This window comes from Moschus berezovskii, chromosome 9, assembly GCF_049115385.1.
Source record: "Moschus berezovskii isolate FMDL1 chromosome 9, NW_MosBer_1.0, whole genome shotgun sequence".
Classification (NCBI taxonomy): domain Eukaryota; kingdom Metazoa; phylum Chordata; class Mammalia; order Artiodactyla; family Moschidae; genus Moschus; species Moschus berezovskii.
Window position 1 is genome coordinate 91,844,619 of NC_142468.1, and position 27,550 is coordinate 91,872,168.

Below are 27,550 nucleotides of genomic sequence, written 5' to 3' on the forward strand. Positions count from 1 at the left end.
CACAAACCGCTCATTCATTTATTCACTCAGTTTTTTCACCCAGGATTTTTGAAATCTGTTCTGCGTTATGTTCTGTGTCAGGTGCTGGGTGTTCAAAGATAGAAAAGACAGAGATGGCCCCTGCAAAGGCTAGAGCACTCTGGGGAAATGTTGGGACACGACTGAGCGGCTTCACTTTCACTATTCACTTCCATGCATTGGAGAAGGAAATGGCAACCCACTCCAGTGTTCTTGCCTGGAGAATCCCAGGGAAGTGGAGCCTGTTGGCTGCCGTCTATGGGGTCGCACAGAGTCGGACACGACTGAAGTGACTTAGCAGCAGCAGCAGCAGGAAGGCAGTGGTAGCTGATGGGCATGGGTAAAGCATGCAGGCAGGAGGGATGGTGGGCAGCAGGCAGCAGGGAGAATCGCTCCCTGCTAGGAGAAGTCTTCTTGGCCCTGGGAGAAGGCCCTGGGAGAAGCAGTGCAGTGCCATCCTGCAGCTCTGCAAGAGCAGAGGCACCAAACAGGAGCTGGGGAAGCAGAGGGGAAGACGGGCACCCCACGTAGGCATGACTGGATGGAGATTTCAGTGGGTTGCGAGGTCACGTATGGGGAACACAAGCCTGGGAAACATCGCTTACTCGTAGAAAAGTGGCAGGTAAGACCAAACAGCAAATCACAACCTGATATGTTTGCTAGGGTCATAGCTGTGTAAAAGTACCTGTAGAAGGTAATATATATATAAAAAGATTTTATTGCATTAAGGGCAAGACTGATGATTTGTTAGGTGGTTTTATCTTACTATGTTAACGGTTATAATCTTATAATAATAATACAATTGAGACGTAGAACAATACTAAAACTTGTAGAGAAGGGAGATGTTTCCTTGAGATTCCTTATCACGTAATAAAAGGATACCCAATAAAAATAGGATGGATGAATGCCCTGTAGGTCTTCTCCTGTTGGCGGAGGTCAAGGCAGTGGGCAGACCCTGAGGGACACCCTGATACTTCAGGTGGTCCAGCTATATTTCCACTGATCTTGAGGATTAACTGGCCATGATTTGTTTCTCTTCACGGGCAACAACAGCTAATACCCCTGCAGAGTTAGCAAAGAAAAAGCTGTGCCTGTGTTGTCACATCTTATTCCGATCGGATGGTTGCTGTAACATAGCTTTTAGCCACATTAGGGCTGATAGCACATCAAAATTTTCCTCTTCTGTGACAGGAAAATAGAAAAATGTGCTTACATTTGCTCTGTGGTCTTTAAAAGTTTGTGTTTTCAGCATGTCTTTGGTGGGGCTGGGCTATAGCTTCATGGATATTTGTTGAGTGACTAATTATTGACTGGTAGTCTAACAGCCTCTGTTGAAGCAGGCTGAGCAAACAAACCACTGAGTGGAACGTGGTGTCTAGGTTACACAGCTTATTCATCTGCTGATCACCGGGGCACACTGTGGGTTATCATAACCCAAGACACTCAAAGGAAGCATGAGAAATCTCCATGGAAATCCTAGGAGAGGAAGGAATCAAATTAGAACAAGGGTGGGGAAGAAGATGGGGTGAAATGCTCAGTGATGAGCACATTTAGTCCAGAAAACAAGCCATTTCTTAACAGGTGACTTGGTCAATAACTGTTTGCTGCAAGAAACAGAGTTATTATGGAATTAGCTCTCAGTAATAGTAATGATAAAAATAATTTTTTTGGAAGGCTGTGAGGAATCTCAGTGAACCCAAGGGTAGGGATGACACCAGTCCCCATGAGAAGCTCAAGGTGGAACTACTGGAAAGTTACCAGAGCCCCAGACAGCTGCTTGCCTGTACTCGGTGTCCCTCGTTCTCTGGCACCTTGTGGTCTTTTACCTAGTCTCTCTCATTTGGTCTGTTTTATTTTTTTTTCTCTGCAGACTGGCCTTCTCTAGGTCCAAAAAGGGACGTGATCTCTCAGCTCACCGACCTGATATCAAGAGTCTAAATCCTAAGTCCCAGAGGAAGGAATCTGATTGGTCAGTGGCCAGCCAATGAGGTGTCTCTGTTTAGTCAGGTATCTGCCTCTGTTCCAACAGAATGCATTCAGGTGATAAATATGGCAACAGAGGCGGCTCCCACGTGTGGGAAGGTGTTCCTCAGAGAGGGGGGCACAGACCTGGCAGGCACATTGGCTAACATGCCTGCTTTAGGGAAAGAGTGGAATGACTTGGCTATTGAAGAAAATATTCCACCATGTGCAGGATAGGCCCAGCATGCACTTTAAAAAAAATGAATAGTTTCTGAAGCTTAGAGTTGGGGTCATCTTAAGGGCTACATGATAACTGATTTTTGAGGAGTTTCCCTCTTCATTTTCTAAGTCTTTGGAGAGAGCAGTTAGTAGAAAATGTTAATGACTAATTTTAGCAAATGACCATTTTGGTGCTCCCAGGCCACTAGGGCCAGCCAGAGCTAATTTTCAGAATGCCCCCTTGATGATTCTGGCAACTTGCTTAATGTTGACCTAGAGACATGCCATGGGCGCCGATCCAGACGTACGGCTAAGCCTAGATTTGCTTTACTGTGGACAAGGAAAAGCTGCCCCATTTACTCCATGTGGATTTCTCATCTGTGAACATTCTCTGGCTTGTCTGTTCTTATGTGGAGCTGTTGGTTGCTGTTGGGCAGGTGGTACAAAACCATATGAGGTGGCCGTGGTCATGATTCTCATTAAAATCCCTCAGGAGCCCTGATGCCACATCAGTTTCATAGTTTAGTTTTATTCCCCTCTGGAATGCCGGAGACATGCCTTCCTCTTCTATCATCCACGTGGTTTGTGCAGACCTGGCTACTGGTTTCTCTCCCGTGTTCCCTCTGCCCCTCCAAGACAGCTCTCAGGAAGAACCTAGCAACTATCTCCTTACACCCAGATATATTCAAACAGAGACGACTGTAGCTCCTCTCCTGGACTTGGTTTAAGGCCTGTCACTATGGCATTTTCACCGTTAGTGCTAGTGATATTGCTAAGTCGCTTCAGTCACGTCCGACTCTTTGCGACCCTGTGGACCAGAGTGTGCTAGGCTCCTCAGTCCATGGAATTCTCCAGGCAATACTGGAGTGGGTTGCCATTTCCTTCTCCAGGGGATCTTCCCAACTCAGGGATTGAACCTGCATCTCTTCTATCTCCTGCATTGGCAGGCAGGTTCTTTACTACCAGCGCCACCTGGGAAGTCCAGTATATTCACTGTTGGCTCCTGTTAAGGGGACTTGAATCCAGCTGGCAAGGAGACTGTTTTCTGAGGACCAGGTTGTTCTCAGTTCTGAACTCATGCCCAGTGGCTGGTTGTTCCCCTACAAAGACCAGCCCCAAGATGGTGGCTGTTTGCCTAGGCCTTCATCATTCCAACACGGCGGCTGCATTAGCTTGTTCACAAGGGCCCTCTCATTCCAAGCTTCCGGTCCTAATCTGTACAACGTCTGACACCTAGTAGGCCTTTACCTAATGGGAGCTTTGTTGATGGATGGATTCACCAACATTCTGCTTCGTCACCAGAACTGAAGAACCTTGGGCCTTGAAAGTCCCTGTGGGCCTTTTCCAACCACAGGCTTTGGCATAAAGCCCGAGGCTGCCTCACCATCATTTTTCACTGCCCTCTTCAAAGGTCAGCCTCCCCTGTAACCTTTTCAGTTGCTCCAGCTTCCCTGGAGTGTTGACTTAGGCGGAGAGCGGAGAGCGTGCTCCCTCTCTAACCTCTGTGTGTTTGCTCAGCAGAGGAGCAGGCATTAGGTCCGCTTGACTCCGCGAGCACACAGGTTCCTCTGCCTGCACAGGAGTGTCCTCCGGAGGGGGCGCGGCTGGGAAGGGGGGCTGCGGGAGGCAGGGGGGTGGAGGGGGTGCCTGCAGCTTCCTGTTCTGCTGCCGGTTATCACAGGCTGTTCTAATGCTGCTCAAACAATATTGAGAATAACCCCGGCTCAATAGCACCAGTGTTAGGCTGCAAAGTCAATATTGGCTGAGCAAACAGGGTGAGTAAGGAGTTGCTATTTGCGTAGCTATGCGTACTTGTGGCTCCGGCTGCCTCGACAGGGCCCTTGGAAATGAACGAGAAAGGAGGTGGTGTCTGGAGGCGGAGGGGTTGGCGGGGAGGGCTAGGCCAGAGCTATTGACAGTTGGGGCTGGATCCTTCTTTGCTGTGGGTTGCCTGTCCTGTGTGTTATAGGGCGTTGAGCAGCATCCCCAGCCTCCACTCTCTGGATGCCGGTAGCTCCCCCTCCTCAGACGTGACAAACAGAAATGTCTCTAGACGTTGCCAAATGTCCCTGAGGAGCCATCTCCTTGCGCAGAGACCCAGTGGAGGAACGGGAGGGGGTGAAGGGTGAGGTCCTGCCCTTCTCCATCTCGGGTGGCCAGTCTCTCGTGAGTGCCCCCCAAAGCCAGCTTCTTTAAGAAATAAACGCCACGTCCAAGTGCCTCTTCAGTGCAAGAGGCCTTTCAGCCACTGGCTGGGTGTCTGTGGTCACCTCCTCACCCTTGTCCTGTCTTGGAACCCTCAGTTTTCCACCCTGAGAGAGAGGTTGTTGGACACTCAGTTACTTTACATCTGTCTCCCTCTCATAGAGTTTCTGGCATGTTTCACTCTGGCCGGGGACCTTCTCAGTCACACCCGCCTATTTATAACACTCCATCTCTTTCTCCCTGTCCTGCTCTTTGACACCCAGGAGTTGACCTGTGGGCTTTTGAGTCCTGCAAGAAGCCAAGGTTGGGGCCCTGGGGAAGGGCACGCTGGCTACAGGGGCCTCCCTGGGCACAGGCTGCTCTGCAGAGTCACCTCCAGGCTCACCTTTGGTTCTCCCTTCGGAGGTTGAGAGAGGAAGTGTTTAGAGCCTGGGGCTCGCATGGGCTGTGGGGGCTTTCTGTCATAACCACTGTTCTTGCTGCTGGCCCTTAGGGCAGAAAGATGGCCAGAGAGCCCGCGCAGAACAGCTCTGGCCACATCTGGCCATGCAACCCAGCCTGGAGCCTTCTTCTCCAGGCTGGGGTCTCAATATGGCATGGCTGGGGTGGGTGGGCAATGACAATGATGACATCTGCCATTAAGTGAGCCTGGGGGGACATTCCTTTCCTGCATGTTGGTCCCTTTACTGGGATGGGAGCAGGAGGCAGAAGGCCATCCCTGGGCAGCAAGGATGATGTGGGGCCTGCCCACCGTACTCATTGGTTTTGGCTCCAGGGAAGTGGCATCTCAGGAGGAGGGAAGGCTCCTATGTGCTCAGATATTTCGAAGGAAGGAAATATTTTTAGTTAGGAAGGAAGACATGGGCATTTAGAGCAGAGCCGGAGTTGAGCAGTTTCAGTGTGTTTAAGCAGCTACAGAAGAGAAGAAAGGTTTTGTTTTGGCTTTTTTTCTTTTTCCAAAGTCAACACACACACTTCTCCTTGAAGCACCCCAAGAGAGGGGGCCTCACTCTCATCTCCTGCCCCCTTAGACGGGACAGGAGAAGGGGTGTGAGAATCTTGCTGAATACATGGACATCCCAAAGGGTGATGTCTCACAGGGCCATGGAAGTCCTTCAGAATTTCTCAGACCCACTGCCTGATTTCTTTATAAACTTGGCTGGAGACAGTTTGGCCTGTTTCTGACTCCCTGCTGGTGTTTTTCTCTTCCTGTTGGGAAGGTGGTGTGCAGAGGGGCTGTTTTGGGACTTCCTTAGTAATCCACTGGTTAAGATTTTGTGCTTCCACTGCAGGGGGCACCAGTTTGATCACTGATCAGAGAACTAACATCTCTTGTGCCACTCAGTGTGGCCAAGAACAAGAGGGCAGGTGGCACTGTGGTTGTGGATGGAAAAGCTCGGGGCAGGTAGCAAGGGGGATGGGGAAGGCGGCTCTGGGTTCGGCATGATGGCTCCAGCCAGAGACCCTTGCTGCTCTCTCTCTTGCATCCCGAGATTCCGCGTTAGGTTTCAGCTGAGTAGAGGCTTCTGTTTAAAAAAGAGCAGTTGTAGTTGTAGTAGAAAATGATTTGACTCTCAAGCCAGGGGTAACTGAGTTCTCATCCATGTCCCTCCACTTACTGGCCGTATTCCCTAAGGTGATCTAAGTGTTCTGAGCATTAGTTGTCCTGCTTGCAATGTGAGAGTAGTAACATTCAGTCCACCACGTTGTTATGAGAATGCAATGAGGTGGCCTGTGTGTCTGGTAATGGTGCTGTGCAAAATGCCACAGGTGCTCAGTAAACGTCCATCCTCCAGGCCCCTCATGCGTCACCCGCCTGACCCTGCCCGGCTTCACGGCCCAGCCTATGTTCAGCTCTACAGGGAGTTTCCCTTCTCCAGCCCTCAATCAACTCTTCCTTCTTTGAGAGATAGAGACTAATAGAAAGAACATGAGATCAAAAGACTCGGCTTTGAATTTCAACTCAGGCACTTAATAGCTGTAAGACATCAGGTCAGGTAACCTCTCTGAGCTTTTGTGTCTTCATCTGTAGAATGGGTCCAATGATACTTTCCTCAGAGGTAACAAGACCTCAGGGCAAAGCAGTGCTTTAGAGAGGCTGGCATAATGGTGCAGATTTCTTGGCTCTTCTGCCCAGAGCTCCTGAAGCCGTTGGTCTGAGTGGAGCCTGAGAATCTGCATTCTAGGTAAGCAGGTGAGGGCTTGTGACATGGACAACCCACTGAGAAATGACATAGTGTGTGTGGGGCCTCAGCGTCCCAGGGCCCTCACCAAGTGGTACCCATGAGGATCCCACATGGCACCCCGCCCTTCTGTCTATGCGCTCAGGCAGAGCAGCCGGCAGAGTCTTCTCAGGCGTGACTGGGGTCTCCCCCTGTGGAGACATCACACTGCAGTCACCACTCAGTTCCTCCTGCCCCACCCCATCTTGTCCGTGGTTGCAGCCATCGCCTGTGACGAGGGTATTGCCCGGGGTATGTCTGCCACTAAGCCGTGTCAGGTGGGGGTGAGATCCCAGGGAGAACATGGGGCGGCTGCTCTGCACAGCTTGGTTTTACAGTTGCCACTGGGCCCTAAAAGTGCACAAAGTGCTAGGGAGGACCTCAGGCTAAAAGCTCCTCAAGGCCTCTGGCGGACACCTTATGCTACTGGAGCTGAAAATTGCCCAAGGACTGGACAGGACACAGATGCCGTCCCTTCCCCACTAGATGCATCGCCTCCAATGCAGTGCCCACGTGCTCCCTTCCTGAAGTTCCGTGGGATCTCACAAGGGCTGGTGCAGAGTCTCTGCCTTGTATGGCCTTGTGGGACTGGCTGTAACTCTGAGGGGATGGGCAGCTCTGCATGATGCTCTTTGCTTCCTCTCAGTTCCATCTTTATATGGAGGCTCAGGCTGCAATGACACTTCTCATCTCCACCATCCCTGTGATTATGTGCCCCTGGATTCATCTAGGGCTTTGGCACCTGATCACAGTCTTTCTCCTCCCAAGGGCCTGCCGTCATCCCAGGGGCCTTCGGCCTCCTTGTGTGTGACATCAGCACACCTCCTGGGCCTCCTAAACCTTCTCAGATCTGATGGCCACCATCTCCACTTCATGCCACCACTCACACCTCCAGTTCTACCCTAAATGCCAGGGATCCCAAAGCTGGCTGCCATCAGCACCACTTAAAGGTTATAAAATGTAGATTCCCAGGAACCAGAAACTCCAGAAATGGGACACTGGATTTGACTTGGCATGCTGACAATCCGCCAGGTTAGGGACCCCTGGGTTTTGCCACCCTCTTTTGTGGTGCTTTCTGGAATTCAGCCTGACAGCAGCCTATCCGCTGCCCCATGGGCCGCCTCCAGGCCCCTTCCTGGCCGCACTCAGCCTCCTCACCCAGTTGTCCAGGCTTCTGATCCTCAGTTTTCTTCTCGCCCCTCAGTTTCCTCCTCTCTTACTAAATGCCTGTTGCATCAGCCTGGACTGTGGGAGCCCATACCCTGGTCCTTTATCCCCGCTTGCTTCTCACTGCCCCTGTCAATGCAGCCAAAGGGCAGCCCTCTCCACTCTTACAATCCCCTGGAACTGCTGCATCACAAACATGCAAGGAATCCACACCCCCTTGGCTTCTTTGGGCTGCCTGGCAGTCCTCTCCTGAGTTGTCACCCCCATCTCCTAGTCCCCTCCACAGCCATTTCTAGCTTCCAGTGTGACCTTCAACCTCCATGCCAGCACCCCACACCTTGTGCACCCACTGTGTCCTGAGCAAGTCAGACAGGGCCCTTGCCCTACAGAGGCCTAAAGTGAGGAGCAGACCAGCGATCATCATCAGTCTCTGGTTGTGAGAAGGCCAAGTGCAACGCTTGGCTGCCTGCCTTGCAGGAAAATGAAGCCATTAGGTGGAAACTGCTTTCAACAACCAGCCCCACTCTGTTTGCACACCTGCGGGGCCAGCCCTGGCCTCCTTGTTTGTTTCCTTGCTGGAGGAGGAGCCCTTCCTCCTTTACCATCACACTCTCCCTCCCCTGCCTCCTGGATCTCCCCTTCCCTGCCAGGCCTGTCAGGGATCAGGTCCTCTCTCAAAAGTCCAACCTCTTCTTTTTCATTGCCTCATCCCTTTCGGCTCCATCTCTTCCATTTTTTTGATTGGTCATAATATTAACTGTTTGCTGAACCTCATGCAGGTCAGTCTCATGAACAAGATTACTCACAAAGAAAAAAGCAAAGTGAAAGTATTAGTCACTGTTATGTCCAGCTCTTTGTGACCCCATGGACTGTAGTCTGCCGGGCTCCTCTGTCCATGGGATTCTCCAGGCAAGAATACTGGAGTCAGTAGCCATTCACTTAGCCAGGGGATCTTCCTGATCCAGGGATCGAACTCCAGTCTCCTGAATTGCAGGCATATTCTTTACCATCTGAGCCACCAGGGAAGTCCCTCACAAAGAACCAGCCATAAATAAAATTATGGCTATTTACCTTTGTGGGTGGGGTGGGCTTGGGGGGGGAGCAGGTAAAAGGGCAGAGAACAGGAGCCTGGTAGGGGAGGATAGGCCAGGTCAGAGCAGAATTGCTGTACTCATGCCATGTATTCCAAGTGTGAAGGGTGTTCATTCAGGGCATTAGAGGCCGAGGTAGCAATGCCATCCCTGAAGGTCATCCTGCAGGTTCCAGAATGGATGGTTCTCCAGAGCCTGTCTAGAAGCTGGGTGGAACTTTCTGGAGGCTCGTGCTGACCCTTTAGCTATGAGCAGGTCGGGGTGGCGCTGGCTAGGAAGCGTCTGCAATGCTCACATCACCAGCGGGTCTGCCTCCAGCGCCTCCAGGGAAGAATGTCCTCTCCCCTCCTTCGCTTCCGAAAAAGCACATGAGGATATCATTGGCAGAGCATCTCATCAAGACCCGGTGCAGAAGGGGAACCTGGGAGCTCCCTGTTCCTGGGGGAGACTGTGCATCAGGGTGGCAGAATGTCTAAGTGATAACCGTCAGTCCAGTGTGTCTGCTGCGGGGCAAGGCTGGGGTCTGAACTTAGATCTGCAGGCCTGCACATCCTCTGCTTCATTTCCCAAATCACACTGACCCCTGTCCAACATCCTGGTAAAGAACTTGTGTCTTTCTTGCCCCTGCCTCTTGAGAATCGTCTGAAATCCTTGCAACCATCAGAGGATGTGAAAGGCTGTGGGCCACTGACTGTGGATGAAACCTTCATGCCCTTTCCTTCTTCTGAAAGAACACTCACTATAGGATCAGACTAAAACATCAGAAGTGTCAGTTTCCAATCTGTGGTTTTTGAGGTTCTTTTAGAAGCAGAATCCTTCATTCAAACATTATACATAGTCCCACTCTACACAGAGGGTCCTGAGGGACTGCTGGGCACCATGCTGACCGCCCCTCTTCTATCCTCTCTGGGCAGGGGTGGGTAACAACAGGTTCTGGAAAACAGCAAGCAGAAGTGTGGTGGGGGTGGGGGCAAGATGCTTCCTATCAGCCCAGAGAATCCTGGCAAGTGGCAGGGGACTGTGGGAGAGAAGTACCAACAAAAAAACCTTTTTCTAGGGCAGTGACCATACGTCTTTGGAAAGGAGTGCGGCCTCGAGGTGTAATATCTAGGAATGGAGCTAAAAACAGCTTTGTTCCTTTGGCTACATCTTTTCCTCGAATAGCTTTGGCCTGAGGACTGGGGACATTGCTGATGACCCGTGTTCTGGTGAGGGAGGGGCCTTCCTTAGGGATTCTTGGAGTCCACACTTTGGTGCTGTGTTCCTGCTCTAGCTCCTGCAGACCCCAACCAGGATCTGTGTGCATGTGTGTATTCATTCAAGTGAGAGAGACACTGGATCATAAATTTTTCTTCATAAATTACAAATATTATGCGATGTATTAACACTCTGGGCCAAGACAAATGTAATTTTGGATTATTAAGTCCACATGACAAATGAGTGCCTATTAATTTTTATTTATCTTGAGTGAATTAACAGGAACTAGCAATGGAAAAAAAATAATTGTCTTTCTGCTCCTTTGTAGGGAACAGCTGATTTGGAGAAAAGTCTAAGAAACAGTAGCATAAAATCACAGGATGTTGAAATTGAGAGAAACGTTTATTTGCTCTCATTCAACAAACATGCATGGAGTATTTCCTAGGTCCTGGGGATTCAAAAGCAAACAAGAAACTGCTTCAGTCCTCAAGGAGCTCAGAGTCTTGTAGGGAGAAGGATTATTGGGGAAATTACACAGTGGGAATTTGGTCAAGGAACATATGTTGTATGAAGTTAGAGTGGGCTCTCATTAATCCTCTTGTGGTTGGGGAGAAAGTCAAGGAAGGCTTCCTGGAGCAAGTTATATCTGCATTGGGTTTTGCTATATTAATAGGAGTTTGGCAAAAAAGAAAAAAGTAGGGGAAAACACTCCTGTCAGAAAGAAGGAGAACAAGGGTTTATTAAACTTGGAGATGAGTTCAGAAGCCAGCAGTCTAAAGGTATTGAGGTAGATGAGGAGAAACAGGGGTGGGGTCCAACCCAGAAAGCTGAGCTAGTGATGGGTCAGGACTTTACCTTCATGAAGGGGGGCATCCAAGGGCATGAAGGAGGGGAAAGACCACTTTGTTGGTCTTGTGGCAGGAGACTCTCATGGAAAGATTGCAGTGGATGGAGGACAGAAGCCAGGCAGGGGCAATGTGAAAGGAGAAACCTGATGGGCAGGGGCAATGTGAAAGGAGAAAGCTGATGGACTGTATTAGATTCTTTTTGCTGCTGTAACAAATCACTCCACATCATTTCAGTCTTTGCTTCCATCATCACTTCATCTTCTGTCTGACTCTGAGCCTCCTACATCCTGCTTACAAGGACAGTGGATATCCTACAATCCAGGATTATCTCTTATCTCAAGGCCTTAATTTAGTCACATATGCACATTCTCTTTTACCATATCAATTAACATTCACAGGTTCCAAGGATTAGGAGGTGGATATATTTGGAAGGCAGCCCACCACAGGATGCAAGGGATTTTGTGAGATGTAGACCGTACATTTGGAGACTGACAAGGGCATGAGGGGAGCGAGAAAGGAGTGGTTGAGATAACCCCTTGATTACTGGCTTGGGCAAGTAGATTGCGGGGCAACTGCCTGAGAGAGAGGAGGAAGAAATGCAGACTTGGGGAGCAGGTGTAGGAGAGGTGGAAAGCAATGAGTGCTATGTTGAACACATCAAATTTGAGATGTTCTCTGGGCTTTCAGATCTATGGAATTCAGGACAGGGGTCTGGGCAAGAAAGAAACCCTAGTCACTAACATGTAGTTGGTAATTGAAATTGGGGACATGGATACAGTAACTCAGGAAGAACACAGAAAGAAATGTCTTTGAACTTTATGGTACATCAGAGTACTCTTGCCTGGAAAATCCCATGGATGGAGGAGCCTGGTAGGCTGCAGTCCATGGGGTTGCTGAGTTGGACACGACTGAACGACTTCACTTTCACTTTTCACTTTCATGCATTGGAGAAGGAAATGGCAACTCACTCCAGTGTTCTTCCCTGGAGAATCCCAGGGATGGGGGAGCCTGGTGGGCTGCTGTCTATGGGGTCACACAGAATTGGACATGACTAAAGCGACTTAGCAGCAGCAGCAGCAGCAGCAGAATCCTCTTGGGATAGGGTTGGTGGATTTAGCAAATGAAAACACAGGATACCCCATTAAATGTGAATTTCAGATGATCAACAAGGAATTTTTTTAGTATGTCTCCAGATGTGGCATGCACCTTTGGACATCCTAAATTTTAACTTGCAACTCAGCTTTGAAACCTTGTTAACAGGCATTTTCATGGGCTCCATTTTCAGAGAGTCTGGTTCAGTAGGTCTGAGGGAGGGCAGGGTCTGGGAACCTGCATTTTGACATGCTCCCCTGCAGGGTCTCACACAGTGAGACCTGTGACACACACTGAAGGAGGGTGAAGTGGGGAGAGGGTCCAGGGGCCGGCCCCAGGGATCTCAACACTAAGGGTGAGGGAAGACAGAAGCCAGCAAACACATCCGAGAAGGGACAGATGAGCAGGAGGAAGATGGGCCTGGGGTGGTATCACAGGGGTCTCGTGGGGTGGCAGTTCAGTGAGGAGCTGTAGGGGCACATAGAGAAGAGACCATTGGTTGCCATCTGGGGTCAGTGGTGACCCTGGCCAAATGGTAGACTCCTTACCAGACCCTCTCTGGGGTCTCCGCAGTCGTCCTGCCACTGTAGGCTGTTCCTGGAGAACGGTGATAGCCCGGCAAGTCTCTGCTTCTCTGCCCGAGGGCTGTTCGTAACATAGATTGACTGCAGGCAGGTACAACCTGGAGATGCAGGGAATGTCCGCAGGCAACTCCCACCACTGGGGAATGCTGTGGGGGTTCGGTGTCCCAGCCTCCTCACCCCTTGGAGTTTAGTACACTCAGTTCCCCAGAAGGGACTCACAGGATGGCTCTCAGTGGACCATGGTGGTGACCAACTCCTTAATTGTTTGGCTTTTCTTCCTTCCCTGTCCCATTCCTCCGAAACCCCTCACTCCCATCCTCACTTCATGGGATCACTTCCGAATTGTGTACCTGTCTCCTTGTTCAGGATCTGCTCCTGTGTGTGCTGTGTGCTTAGTCACTCAGTCGTGTCCGACTCCTTGTGACCCCGTGGACTGTAGCCCACCAGGCTCCTCTGTCCATGGGATTCTCCAGGCAACAATGCTGGAGTGGGTTGCCATTCCCTTTTCCAGGGGATCTTCCCGACCCAGGGATCAAACCTGTGTCTCCTGCATCTCTGGCATTGCAGGCAGATTCTTTACCACTGAGCCACCAGGGAATCTCTGGTCTGTTTCTTAGGGGGACGCAAACCAAAACTGTTGGAGGTGACTGTTTCAATGGGGCCATAGGGTTGATCTGAGGGTGATGGCAGAGTGGATGGGGAGGAGCGATGGGCCCTTGAGGGGGTTCTGAAGCAGATTTGTCTTCAGTGAACCCTGACTCCCTGGGTCCCCCCTCCTCACCTGCAGCATCCAGTCCTTGGTACTTGTACCCTGTGTCCCTCCTGCAGAGCTTCTGGGGCCCCTCAATCCTGGTGGACGTTTCCCTGGGACAAACGTGCCCTCCGCAAACGTACTGATAAGCAGATACTGGCTACCCTTTCCCCACCTGCCCCACAGTCCTGCTCTTCCTCTCAACACAGGCCTTCAACGTCTTAAAGAAGCAAGGAGGGTACGCTGTATCGAGCACTGCTGTGGGTCCAGCTCTGCCGTCTCTTCACTTTCACAACAACTCTGTATTCCATATTGCAAATGGAGAAACTGAGGCTCAGGGAAATTGAGTAACCTGCGGAGGTCCTCTGGCTCAGTAGGGGTGGGGCTGGCATGTGGACGTGGGTTGGCCTCTCTAGGCTGGCTCAGGCCCATGACGGGTATTTGAAGATGGCACTCACACTCAGGGGCTTTGCAGGTGGCTCGGTGGTAAAGAACCTGCCTGCTGACGCAAGGGACACAGGTTTTACCCCTGGGTTGGGAAGATCCCCTGAAAAAGGAAATGGCAACCCACTCTAGTATTTTTTTGGGCTTCCCAGGTGGCACAGTGGTAAAAGTATCTTCCTGCTAATGCAGGAGACACAAGAGATGCGGGTTCAATCCCTGGGGGGGAAAGAGTCCCCTGAAGTAGGAATGGCCACCCACTCCAGTGTTCTTGCCTGGAAAATTCCAGGGACAGAGGCGCCTGACAGGCTACAGTCCATAGCGTTGCAAAGAGCTGGACATGACTGAGCACACGCGCACACACCCCACATTGAACCATGCTTTTCCTTTCCCTGTCTGGGCCTGTGATCAAATTTTCTCTAGCTACCTTTTTAAGAAGCCAGGTTCTCATGAGACAGGCTGAGACCTGGGCCCCGGGACCCTTTGCTACAGTGCTGAAATGCTCATACTTGTACACACCTCTTCTCTGGCAACAAAATACAAAGAAACTATATGGGACTAAAAACAGCTGTCTGCAAGGGGCTTCCACAGTGGCTCAGTGGTAAAGAATCCACTTGCAATGCAGGAGACGCAGGAGACACCTGTTTGATCTCTGGGTTGGAAAGATTCCCTGGAGGAGCGATGGCAACCCAGTCCAGTATTCTTGCCTGGAGAATCCCATGGACAGAGGATCCTGGAGGGCTACAACCCATAGGGTGGCAAAGAGTCGGCCATGACTGAAGCAATTTAGCACACAGGCATGGGCAATTAGGGCAATTTCTGTGTAACACATACAAAGAGACCAAAAAACCAGCTGCCACTTTCAAAGAGCCTGGAGCAAAAGCTGGGTACTGAGCATGTCCTCTGCTCGCAATACTCTCTAAGGGATGGGCAAAGCACTTAAGTCACCCCTCTGGCCTGACCCTTGGACATACCCCTATCCTCATCCCATATAAGGAACCAGCTCACGCCCTACTCGGAGAGCAAACCAGTGAGGAAATCTGTTTATTCTCAGTCTGCCCTGCTGCAGCAGGCGCCCCGGGAAAGCCTTGCCTGAATTTCCTGTCTGGCCTATGGTTGATTTCCGTGGACCGGGGAAGGCCAGAACCCTAGTCAGTAGCGCTCTGACCTCTCACCTCTCTGGGGACACACTCAGTCTGTGCTCCTAGTGAAATGGCGATTTTCCAAACGAAGTCCATAGCCCAGACTTATCACCTCTGTTGGCCGGAACTCTATTCCTCTCACTTCCATCCCAGGATGACATTCACTTCTGAAGCATCCCTGCGTGGGCTCATGTGATTCTCTGAGGCTGCCTAAAACCCTTGGGTCTTTTTCACATGGACTGCAGCCAAGTCATGATGCTCCTGGGGTTGTTCATCACTTTGAACCCAAATGCAGGCATTGACATTTGTTAGGACCGTGGATTACATGGTTGGAGCTAATATGACAACAAGGTAAGAGTGTGACAGCTCCTGACCCCCATGTCCATCCACAGAGCTATGGGGTTTTTCTAAAACTCAGTGTGATCAGGCTCCACCCTATTTCAGGATCCCCAGGGTCTTTTCATTCCTGGAAGATAAGGTCCAGAGAGACCTTCAGAAGTCTGTTGGCCACAGTCGCCCACAATGCTTGAGGGGCCATCAGAGCTTCCTCTGGGCATTTGCACATGCTTTTCCCTCTGCCTGGGGCCCCCTCCCCACTCCCTGTTTCTGGCTAATTCTTTCCTTTCCTTCCACTCCGAGAGCATTTCCTCCTCTCAGCAGTTGTCCTTGATACCCTTCTCCCCACTCTCGCCCCAGTTGATGGGAGTGAGTCCCCTTGTCACATGTTGTCAGAGCCCCACCTCTTGTCTCAGCTCTAGGGCCTAGCCTTGAGTTGTGAGTCACAAGTCTTTCTTGAATCCTCCAAGCCCTATTCTTGACCTTGAGGACACAGAGATCAATGCACCACCTTCCTGGGTCTGGAGGAGTTTACCATGAGATTGAGAGGCAGGATCAGGTCAGATGGAGTGCTGTGCTGGCCAAGTTAAGCCTGGGTGCTCTGGGATGCAGCACAGGGAAGACAGGTAGTCAAGGAGGGCTTCCTGGAAGAAGAAGTGTTGAAGTGGAGTTTTAAGATCTTGGTAGGATACATGATTATTGAATGATCATTCTTGTCTGGAGAGTTCCATTGACAGAGAAGCCTGGCAGGCTACAGTCCACAGGTTTGCAAAGAGTTGGACAAAACTGAGCACACATGCACATACAGGAAACATGAGACCAGAAAGGAAAGGAGGAAGATGTTTTCCCAGCTACAGTCCTGAGGAAACAAAGCAAACTGGGACACGCAGGAGGGTTCCCAACAATCCTGCAGCAGCTTGTTTTACAGATGAGAACAGGGAGCTCTAAGAGGATGGAGGACTCACTGAAGGCCACACAGCACTGGTCAGAGCCTGGGGCACAGTAGGTACTCTGTGTGGAGGAAATAAAGGGCTGATGACTGACCACAGGAGTGAATAAGTGAGTGAGTGAATGAATGATAGAATTTAAACCCAACATGTCTGTTTCTCAGCTCAAGCTCTGGTTGGTCCTGAACCGGGTCATCTGAATTCTCTCCACCTCCAAAAGAATAATAAAATCCTAACGATGGGAGGATAAATTCTACTACTTTCCCCTGTGCTGGATATGTCAGTTGCTTTCAGAAAAGCCGTCTCTTTCCTCAGTCCATTCCTCTGAGCCAGGAGCCCACAGGCCACACACTTCCCCCGCTTCTAGAACCTTCTCTAACTGCTCCTGGAGCAGCTCCGCACCACCTCCACAGCTGCCCTTTTGAAGATGCTGTTTGGTTTTCCTGCCTTCACTTCTATCATTTTCTCCAAGAAAATATTTATCTTCCCATTACTTTAATCATGCCTCCCTGGTCCAGCAGGGAGGCCTTGGAGGAGAATTAGTCCTGGTTTTTGTTTGCTGTACTGGGAGAACAAACAGGCTTGTTTGACTTACCTGCGTTTTCCCAGTAGGTGGACCCCTTGGAGCAAACATGGAGTAGCTTTTCCTCTTGCCCCTTGGACCTGAGTTGACCGTGGAGTGTGAGTGTTTATATCGTTTAAAGGGAAAGGGCTTCCCTCAAGACAGGCCGGCATGGGTCAGGCCGTTCTTGCTGGTTCACCTCAAAGCACGTGTTCCTATCTCTGTATGAGGTGCCTGAGCTGGGCCTGGGGACCTCTTGGGGTTAGGAAGCGTTCCATCTTCTTCAAATAGCAGCCTGACCATGTAATACCTCAGTGGACTGAGGTAAGAGAGAGACTTCAAGATGAAAGTGTTCTAGAGATGATGGGTGGGGTTGGGTGGATGGGCTGTGACCAGGAAGAAAATGAAATTGGTGGGTGTGCAAGGGCCCTGGGTCTAGAGCCAGACAGATCTGGTGAACTTGAGTTACGGGTAAGCTTCTTGTTAATGATCTCTGCCCTTGGAACAACGTTCCAGTTGAAGAAGTCAGGCAAACATAAAACATAAGAAAAATACGTAGCAAGTGAAAAGAGAGCTGAAAAATCAAGCAGGATAAGAGGAAGGTCTTATAGAGGGGAATTGCAGTATAAACAGGGTAGTCAGGGCAGGCCTCCTGGGGAAACTGAAATTTAAGTAAGGACTTGAAGTAGGAGAGGTGCTTAATTCAAGGCATGTTTGATTCCAAAGCCCAAACTCATAAGCCTACACTCCCAGATGAATGAGACCAGGTGTTGGATGCATGATAGTGCTTGGTGTTTGCGTGTTTCACTCCCATCCTTCTTCCTTTTAGGGTCTTCTGGGCACTCATCCACTTGAGGAGGTGGGGAGTTGGCAGACATGAGGGCAGGACTCATCCTTAGAGAAAGGTGTGGGCAAAAAGTGGGGGGGAAGGGAAGTAGGTAGCCACCGAGATGGCTACGGTTCACCTTGAGGGTAGAGTTAACTCTGATGGGGGAGTGGAGTTAACCCTGAGAGGGAAGGGTCCAGCTGGAAAGGTAAGGTTCAGACAGCACTGTTCACTGTAAATTTGTCCTGGAGACAAATGAAACAAACAAGCGTTTATCGAAAGCCTGCTAGGGGACCGGTGCTTCAAGGTGGTTTCCCAAAAATGTCATTCTCACAACAGTTCTCTGAGGCAGGAAATATTATCTCCATTTCACAGCCAGGAACACTAAAGCTCTGAAGGTGAAAAGCTTACGTGCTTCTGACTGTTTGGGGTATAGATCTGGACTTGTCTGATTCCACAGACCAGTCAACTTTCACATCACTGTCATTATCAACTTCCCCATCTGAACAGCCACCAGCAACATCCCTGGCATCATCACCATCCACGTTACCAAGAGCATGAGCATCGTTACCACCTTCAGCAGCACTGAAGTCTCTGTCTGCCTCATCTACGGCGTCCCGCCAGGGGCCCCGTGCTCACTGGCAGCTGGGGAGCAGTCTGATGGGTAACTAGGCTTTGGGGAAATCATATCATCTCTCTCAGCTTCAACTTCCTTATCCATAAAATGGGATAATCGTATTTCCCTTGGAAGGTAGGAGAGATGCTAACATCAGTCTTCTGTTTCCTGCATCCTACTGAAACTGGTCTTGTTGAGATCATCACTGACCTCCGCAGCTGTCATCACGATACTCACCCCCGCTGGGGAATAGAAGGCAACTGACCACTTCCTCCTCCTTTGCTTCTCCTAGCTTTTATGACACTCACTTCTTGGTTTTCCTTCTAACTCACCGATTCCTCCCTCTTTGGCTGGCTCCATCTCTTCTACTGGACCTCTAAATGTTTGAATGTTCCAAAGCTTGGATCTAAGCCCCCTACTGTCTTCATCGAAACTCTTCAACTGCTTCCTCCCTGGTCCATGCAACCATCGTGACCCCCTGGGGAACACTACAATGACCCTCACATCATCAGGGGATGGCCAAGGAAGTGGACCCTAGGGTAGGCTGTGGAGCCCCTCTGAGGAAGGAAGGCCCCTTCCCGGGTCCATCAGGACTAAAAGGAACCTTCTCAAGGGGGAGATGTAGGGCTAATCCTGAGCAGAAATGTTTGTGGGTAGTTTGAGGGGCCTCCGCCTCTCAAATCTGCATCCTTTTGACTTTTCTTGTTCATTCGGTATGCATTGTCTCAGGAGATCAGAGCCCTTGGGCTCCTTCCTCCCCAAGACATGTCCACCCTGAGATGCCAGGGACAGAACCCCTTAGAAAGTGGTCCCCACCATCCAGGGGGCAGAGCTTCCCATTTAGCAGAGAACTCAGCGGAGAGCTAAAGAGAGACCCCCAATTAGTGGCTGGGGATAATCACCAGGGCTCTTTCCTGGAAGCTCTGAAATAGCACCCCTTGGGGGGCTACTGTTTCCACCCACACGTTGGCCCTATCCTGAGACAGATGGTCCCCGTTGGGCTGTTCTCATGCCGACGAGCAGAGGTCTGCTTTTAGGGCCTCTTGGCCTCAGGAGCACGATGCATCAGACGCCAGGAGAAGCAGATTGCCTACCCCTTATTTTGGGGGCTGTGGGTGGACGGCTTTGAGAGTGGCTCTCTTCCAAGAATGTGTTTTCCCTTTCATCTTCAGGACGCGATGCACTTCACTCCCTGCTCTTTTGAGGCTGACGTGAGTGTGAGGCTTGGGGGAGTCGGGGTAACACCCGGGCTGCTTCCGCCCTCACTGCTCACTGGAGGTGGGGGGTGGCTGAGTCACTTTTGGCCTCATCCTTTTTGCCCTTTGCTTAGGGCTGCCCCACTGGAAACATTATGGTCTGCTCCCCTCAGCTAGATTATTATTCCTAAAATGGCTCGGTGCTGTTGGGCCATTCCTTGGCTCTAAAACAATCCAAAATCTCTTGTCACCCTTGGAATAACGTCCCTGGCTTCAGTTTCACCTTCAACCTCCCTACAATTTGGCCTTCATCAGCTTTTCCAACCATATCGCTCATTCCTTGTCCACCAACGTCGTACCTCCAGGCAGACAGGTCTGCCTCCTTTCACAGAGGGCGCCGGCATCACAGCTCTACCCACAGCAAACTGTGGTTAAAAGGCCCTCTCCCATCCCCTCCTTATCTGTCTAAACTTCTTGTTTTCCCAGACCTCAAACTTTGGTCCTGCCCACTCCTTCCTTGGTCCCTTTACTCATTCACTCCTGGCCCCACTGGACCACCCATGCCTTCCATGGGTCAGTCTGACCACCTGTGACTTCCCCCACTGAGGAGGGTTATTTACAAAGGGGCCATTTGCCAAGGTGCTGTCAGGGATGGGAGAACCACAGCGGGTTATACAGTTACCCGGGGCTAGTCACAGTAGGGCTATTGCCACTCCTAGGCCTGCAGAAATGAGGGGAAAAAGCTGCTCACAACAATTGCAAGGGGAGAGTCCCGTGGAGAAAAAGGGGTTGTGAGTTTCCAGAAGAGAGGCAGTCTGCTGGGGGAGAGCTCTTGGGGAGTGAGGAGGAGATGGAACACCTGGACCTCAGCCTCCATTTTCCGGCTCCTGCTGGGGCTTGCTGTTGGCTGAGGCCATGAAGAATCTGGAGGGCAGGGGCGCCCATTCTGTAGTCCCCATAACCCTCCCCCCAGGACAGACCACTGAGTGTGGGAGGGCAGACAGGAGCCTGGACATGCTTTATACCTTAGACTTCCAATGGGTAAGTGGTGAGAATGCTGAAAGTTACAAAGAGAAAGTTTCTTAAGATCAAGCTGTTCAGCTTCATTTTACAGATGGGAACACGGAAGCCCAGAGAGGATTGATGCTGGTCTGGGACCACACAGTAAGGGAGTGTCAGGGATGAGCTCAGAGTGAGTGTGAGCCTCACAGTTCATTAATAAGTTGGTTCCTTGAAATCACTACATAATAAATTACATTATAGGATTCTGAGTTGAAGTCTTACTGGCCTCAATGGCCATGCTTGGTAACCAGTGAGATGCCCTAGTTGAGCGGGGTCTATTTTTAAGGGGTGGTTGACAGCTCCCAGGGAAGAGATTCATCATGAAGGGAGTGGTCATTAGCAATGCCTTTGACCCAGCTGTAACTGATCAGAGGTTAGGAATGCAGAGTGGGGCCTGGTTTCTCAAGCCTGTGCCATACCTTGTTCCCCGGACACATACTTGAGTCCCATGGAGGATAGTAGGCGTGTGTGTGTGTGTGTGTGTGTATTTTAAGGGGAGGGATCTGCAGTAGAATGTGATGGAGCTGTACTATTAAATTCTGAGACACCTTGGATCCCAAGCAGTGCTGCAGTGGGACCCCTACAAGAGTGCACCCCATAAAACAGAGAGAAGACCCTCCTTTACCCCAACACACCTCACTTTGTTTTAACTCTCCACCCAATTTCCCTCTACTTTTTAATGAAAAATTAAAGTAATTGTAGTGTTTCACAATTTTGAGACATTCATACATATTACTTTTTTACACAACATGCTTGTGATAGAGCCAGGGCAGGGATTATTGCATCCACCCAATTGTCTGATGAGGAAATGAATTCAGGGAGGTCAAATAAATGGTCCAAGCTCCCAAATGTGGAAAGTGATGGAACCAAACAGCGGGCTTGACTCTGCAGACCAGGCCCTTTGGATGGTACCATGTCTGGTCCCCTCCCTCCACAAACACTGCTCTTTTCCGTATCTTCTCCTATTTTTCCTCTCCCTCCTTCTCCAGCTCTTCCTTCTCCTCCTCTCCACCCTCTCATCCCCATCTCCCCCTCTCTCCTTTTTCTGAAAAGCCAAACTTCTCTCCAGTCTGATACACCCAAAGCATTGTTTCAGGGACTTTCTTGCTTGTTTCTTAATATTAAGAGTGGCTACGTGGATCTATTTATTGGCAGACCCTCTGCTTCCAGGGAGAGAGCAACTAACTGGGTGCCTTTCTGCTTCTTGTACCCACCAAAGTGTTGTTTGCAGACAATACACAGAAATTATAAGCAACGTAAGTCGTTAAGCAATCTTTCCTTGAAACAATTAGATTCTGACATCTGCTTACTGTTTAATTATCTTCTGACTGAGGAAATGGAAAAGTTGACAAATAGTTTAACCCAACAAGACTCAGGTTCCTATTTTTTTTTTGTCTTTGTAAACGTGTTTACAGAATACTGATCTGCCAACCTCTCCTAGTCTCTCTGGGGCACTGGCGAAAAAACATAGACAAATATTTATATTCCATGAACTCAAGATGGTTTTCATATTGTTTCCATGTTTAACTGATTTCAAATGAACGACAATGGCCCTTAATGTGGTTTACAAGAATTTGCCATTAATTTTCACTTAAAATTGGATCCAGCTGGTATGTATGCCTACCCTTTATTCCAGTTCTTAATGATTTGCCTTCCTAAAACATGGGCTGCTTCCCACTGGCTGATTGGCACCACAACTTAGTGGGGGCATCCGTCTCCTATTCCATGTGAACAAAAATGAAGTTCAGCAAATTGCTCCTATTTCAGAGCTTCTTGCAAATTGATTTGAGGCATGCGACTGGGGAAACTGGGTGAAGGCCGTGAGACCGAGCCTGACTTGGCCCACCATCCTTTCCTTTTAGCGAAGTTGCTGGCTCCAGCTCTCAGCAGGAGACAGGGCGGAGTTGCCAGGGCATGTAGGAGAGGTTCAAGGTCTCAAAGCCTTAAAAAAACTTCCGGTTGTCTTTCTGTCTTAGTTTTTGAGTGCCTCAGCATGATGTCCTAGGTTCTTTGTGAGGTTTCAAGTTTTCCTTCCCTTGGTCTGAAGCACTGATGTGAATGGTGGAACGGAGATGGACCTGGACGAAAAGAGAAGAGTTGACCCAGAGGAATAGGACTCTCCACTTTGGGAATGTCATTTAACCTTGGTGGCGTTCAGGTTCTGCTGAATCAGTGTGACTAGATAATTGTGTATTTTTGTAGGGCGTAAATGTTAAATTGGTTGGAAAATTGGGAAAACAGCCTTAAAAGGAAGATAAGGCCCACCTATGAATAAAGCATGGTGGGAGTGGGTAGGAAGTAGGTTTCGTGTTCATATTAACTCCAAGAGAAAGAGTGAGTTCCTGGAGTGCATTGTGAAAGACGAAGCAGCTCCTTCTGAACTCAGTGACAAAGCACTCCCTGACTGATTAGCAATGTCTGCCCTGGTTGCTGGGAATGGAATGGCAGCACCCATGCCAGGTATTCACCATTCCTGGATTGGATGAGCTTCAGAGGACCTTTGATTCTATTTTTGTGATAAGGAGTAATTGCTAACCTCTCTCTCTGGAGGCTGAGATCTAGAGAGCCAGACTACGAGGCCTAAAGCAGTGCTCCTCAAACTTGAATGTGTACACTTGAATCTTGTTAGAAAGGAATCCGTAGGTCTAGGGTAGGGCCTACATCTCCCGGGTGATGGCGAAACTACTGGTCTGGGGGCTGCACTTTGAACAGTGGATCCAAGGCAGCGCTCTGGACCTGCGGCCGCGCCCCTTCACTGCAGCCTTAATGGCTTCCACGTGCAGCCAACGTTCATTAAGCACCTTCTGTGTATATGCGCCTTTCCAAGGATTTTTCACAGATCATTTAATTTATTCCTTCAGACAGTCTTTTCATGTTGGATAGATTATTTCCCACCCACTACCCATTTTTTTTTTTTTTTTGAGTTTTAAGCTATTTTGCAGGTGCTGTGGGTTTTACTGCTTAGCCCAGGGTCTATACACGGCAGAGCTGGGACTCACCCCTGCACCTACCTGGCCCTTTGAGGACCTAACACAGAAATGGAATCGTAGGACTAATGGTGCGAGCGCCCTCAACTCAAATGGGGCAGCTCTTGGAGCTGTGCTAGGGTATTGGCCTGATGCCAAATGTGCCCTCAGATCACATCAGAAAGCCAAGTTCTGCCTCGGTGACCACTGGCTCCACCATTTTCGATGGTCATTAAGGCTGGCAGGAAACATCCCGTGATCCTGGGTTCCTGGGAAAGAGCCCTCTTTGACCTTATGAGGGTTTTGGAGCCAGACAGACCCAGGTCGGAATCTAGCCATATTATTTGACCTTGAGCAAGTTGCTAAACCTCCCTGAGTGAAGGGCCTCTCACTTGCTAGAAGAGGATGGTAAACATTCTCGCCTTGCAAAGTTGTTGGGAAGATGGAAATTAATAATGCAGTAAAATGGATGATATGGGGCATAGTGCAGATGGAATGCTCAATTTCCCCCTTTTGCCCTTCTGAAAACTGTAATGGTTTAGTTTTTGCTATTCACTGCACAAACATAACCATTTTAGATTCTCTTTCAATTCAATGGCATTATCTGTAAAACTGGGTTCAAAGTAGTTTAATGTGGCACCTCACCCACATACAATAAAACAGGAAATTGTATTAAGCACTAAATACCATTCTTTCCTGTAGAACAAAAAAATAACTATTTAAACAAATGTCAAAACTTATACTTTAAAGTAAAACATGTCAGGATCGCGAGATATTCAGTCAATACAGACAAATCTGAAAATGAGAAGCAAACTTCAAATGTCTCCGTTGTGACATTAGCAAAACCATCGACAAATTTCTCAACTTCTGCTGTTTTGTATCTGCAGTGAGTGCTGTTATTTCTGCTAAACTTTGTTGTCACAGTGTTCCTTAAATAGTTTTTAATTGGTTTTAATTTAGAGAAAGAATGTTCTGCTTAAGATACAGGGGCAGGGATTGTCAAAAATAGAAGGAACAGATAATATTCTATGGAAAAACATGTAGATGTGCTGTACCATTCTTTATACTCCCTTGGTAAATACATGGATATTTTCAGTTTTATCGATTTCACTGGTTAATGATTTTTCACAAAGCAGTGGTTTAATTGGTAATGCTTCTAATGGATCACTGGGACATTTGCTTTTCACCTTCTGTGTGTTCTTCACTGTGGACTTTTCACCCATGTGAATTAATTAGCATGGCAGAAAAAATGCAAATAAGTCAGCCATTGCATTTAGCCCTGAAATTTTAGGTCTATTTAGGTAATTAAGTTTATCAATTAACTTGTAGGAAAAGGATAAGCCTTATAAGTAAGTGAAAGTCACACTCAGTCGTGTCCAACTCTTTGCGACCCCGTGGATTATACAGCCCATGGAATTCTCCAGGCCAGAATACAGGAGTGGGTAGCCTTTCCCTTCTCCAGGAGATCTTCCCAACCCAGGGATTAAACCCAGGTCCCATGCATTGCAGGTGGATTCTTTACCACCTGAGCCACAAGGGAAGCCCAAGCCTTATAAGATCTTTAAAAAACATTGCTGACAATCAAAGTACCCTCATCACAACACTCAGCAAATAAACAGGTAGAAGCAAATGATGCAAAAATCTTGTTATCGTGGTATTTTGGCACAATATCCGCCAAAGCAGTCTTTCTTTGTTTTTAAAATTTGACAAATACAGAATTTTCACTTGTCTTTTAAGATATTATCATAGTTCTGTATGTATGAATTCATGATTCCAATAAAGAATTCTGTGTCCTTTCAGGTAAGGGAGCAATGGTAGCTCTGCTAGCTGTGTCTCTGCAAATGCCAACTCAGGTGCCCACATTCTCTTAGGTATGAAGGCAGCAGAGGTCACTATGCTTTCCTAGGAACTGCTGTGAAAGTGAATGTGTTTGTCACTCACTTGTGTTCGACTCTCAGTGACCCCATGGGTTGTAGCTCGCCAGGCTCCTCTGTCCATGGGATTCTCCTGGCAAGAATACTGGAGTGGGTTGCCATTTCCTTCTCCAGGGGAACTTCCCAACCCAGGGACTGAACTCAGGTCTGCTGCATTGCAGGCAGATTCTTTACCATCTGAGCCACCAGGGAAGCCCAGGAGCTGCTAAGTATGGCAGAAGAATAGCCCTAGTCTCATTACATGTAGCATTTCAGGCATGCCATACTCTGTTCAAATGGCATCTGGTATAAAATATGTATTAGAAACATTTTCTTTCCAAACTGAAGTAGATCTGAATTATGCAGGGAAGAATTGACAAGTACAGTGATCACGGTGATATATCTACACTTGGGTACTATGTAATGTGTTCTTGCATTTGCTTAGCCAATAAGATACAAAGAGGCAGGATTTGAATGTTCCTGTCTAACAGACTGAGGTATATATTTATGACTCCATAGGTAATTGGCAACGGGATAGATAAGCTTGAATATTAATGGAATTTTTCTCATTTGATTGTCATGGAAGCCAGAGAGGAAATCTACTCAACTAGAGCTTTGTTTATTCACCAGTTGTGTCATGTGTATATAAAAGCCACAGTTGTGCGGTCACCCAGCTACATCATGAGACTCTTAAAGGGCTGGTTCTATGGAAACTTTCAAAGCACAAGGGACCCTGAAATAGGGCCTTATCCTAGTTTGACATGGGTCCCTTGGTTTCCCACTCTCACAGTTCTGACTCCTATGATGAAAGCCTCCCTTGCCTGGTGGAGAAGCTCCAGCTCCAGCTGCAACTCCCCTGACCCAGAGTCCCTCTCCAGGGCCTCGCCATCCTGAGCAGGACTTGACTGTTCTGCCTCTATTCCTCTGTCTGGTCTTCTGTTTTCTGAGTTTCTCTTCTCTGCTGCATTAACCCTACTTATCCTTTAAGACACAGCATAGACCCTGTATCAGTCAGGGTCCTGGCAAGAAACTGACAGATGATGCATCAGACAGAACAATTGAAGAGCTCTAGAGAAGGGACCATTTAAGGGGGTGGCTTGGGCTCAGGGGAAAAACAAGAGCTACTGCAGCCCTCAGGGTGTGCTGGCAGCTGGGAGCTGCTACCATTCCTGGCTGGAAGGGGCGAGAGGAGGGAGTGTTTACTAGAAGCACGAGAGAAGCACAGCTGCAAGCACGACTCACACCTTCACTAGAGGAAGCTGGTCACTGCCAATGCTCTATCCAGCAGCGGAACGTGGGGACCTGCTCTGTTCTTCAGCTCTGCTGTGGCTCGACCTGGCAGTGGTGCAGCTTGGTGGTAGAGGAGACCATGTCCTCCATGCTGCCTTCAGAGGTCAGAGCAGGGCGAAGGAGGCTGGAGACTGGACAGGGAGTGCCCTCTCCCTCTCCCAAGGGAATCCAAGCCAGGAGGTGGCTCTCTTGTCCCCGCCTGCCCAGGAGCACGTTTGACCCTGGAGGAACTGGAACACCTTTTGGTATTTTCAGTGTATCCTGTCTCCTCACTTACTCCCTGACATGGGCACCTTCACTTATCCTTTGTGCTTTTCTCATATGGAAGCAACCAAACATCCTGGGATTTCTTGGTCATGCCAGTTTTGAGTGTTCTTTTCCTTTGTTGCCTCCCCAGGGCATCTGGACCTGGGCCTGGGATGTTGGTGGATATTCAGGTAAGGCTGAAGATTCTGAGGGTCCTGGGCCTGGTTTGGGGAACTTTCACCAGACACAGCAGGAAACCAGAGCACAACAATTGATAGACAAGCTAAAGTTGAACTCAGGAGGAGCAGCTGGTGTGAGGGGGGCAGGGAGTGTCACCAAAAGCCAGAGATCAGAGAGAGGGGTTGAAATGGGATGTGAGTTGGGAACACAGGGCCAGGGGGGACCTGAGCAAGCAAGTCACCATCAGGGCAACATCAGGAGGGGTGGGGAGGAGGTTTGGATGCAAGTTTAGAGAGGGTGCCAGAGCTGTAGTCTAGACCTTGATATTCAATATGGCAGCCACTGGCCATGTGTGGCTATTTCCATTTAAATTAACTAAACTTTACTAAAATTAAAAATTCAGTTCCTTGGTCTCATTAGACACATTTCAAGTACTTCTACTGTGTTGTTCAGTGCAAGTTAGAACATTTT

At 49.2% G+C, this 27,550-nt stretch overlaps 1 long non-coding RNA gene across 1 annotated transcript in view; it reads left to right on the forward strand.

Moving 5' to 3' along the window:
- The window catches only part of LOC148776613 (uncharacterized), a 67,776-nt gene that overhangs the window by 25,386 nt on the left and 14,840 nt on the right, over positions 1–27,550 (forward strand). The window contains exon 2 of the long non-coding RNA XR_016038283.1: positions 27,051–27,090. This is a non-coding gene — a long non-coding RNA (uncharacterized LOC148776613). The remainder of the gene's footprint in view (positions 1–27,050; positions 27,091–27,550) is intronic.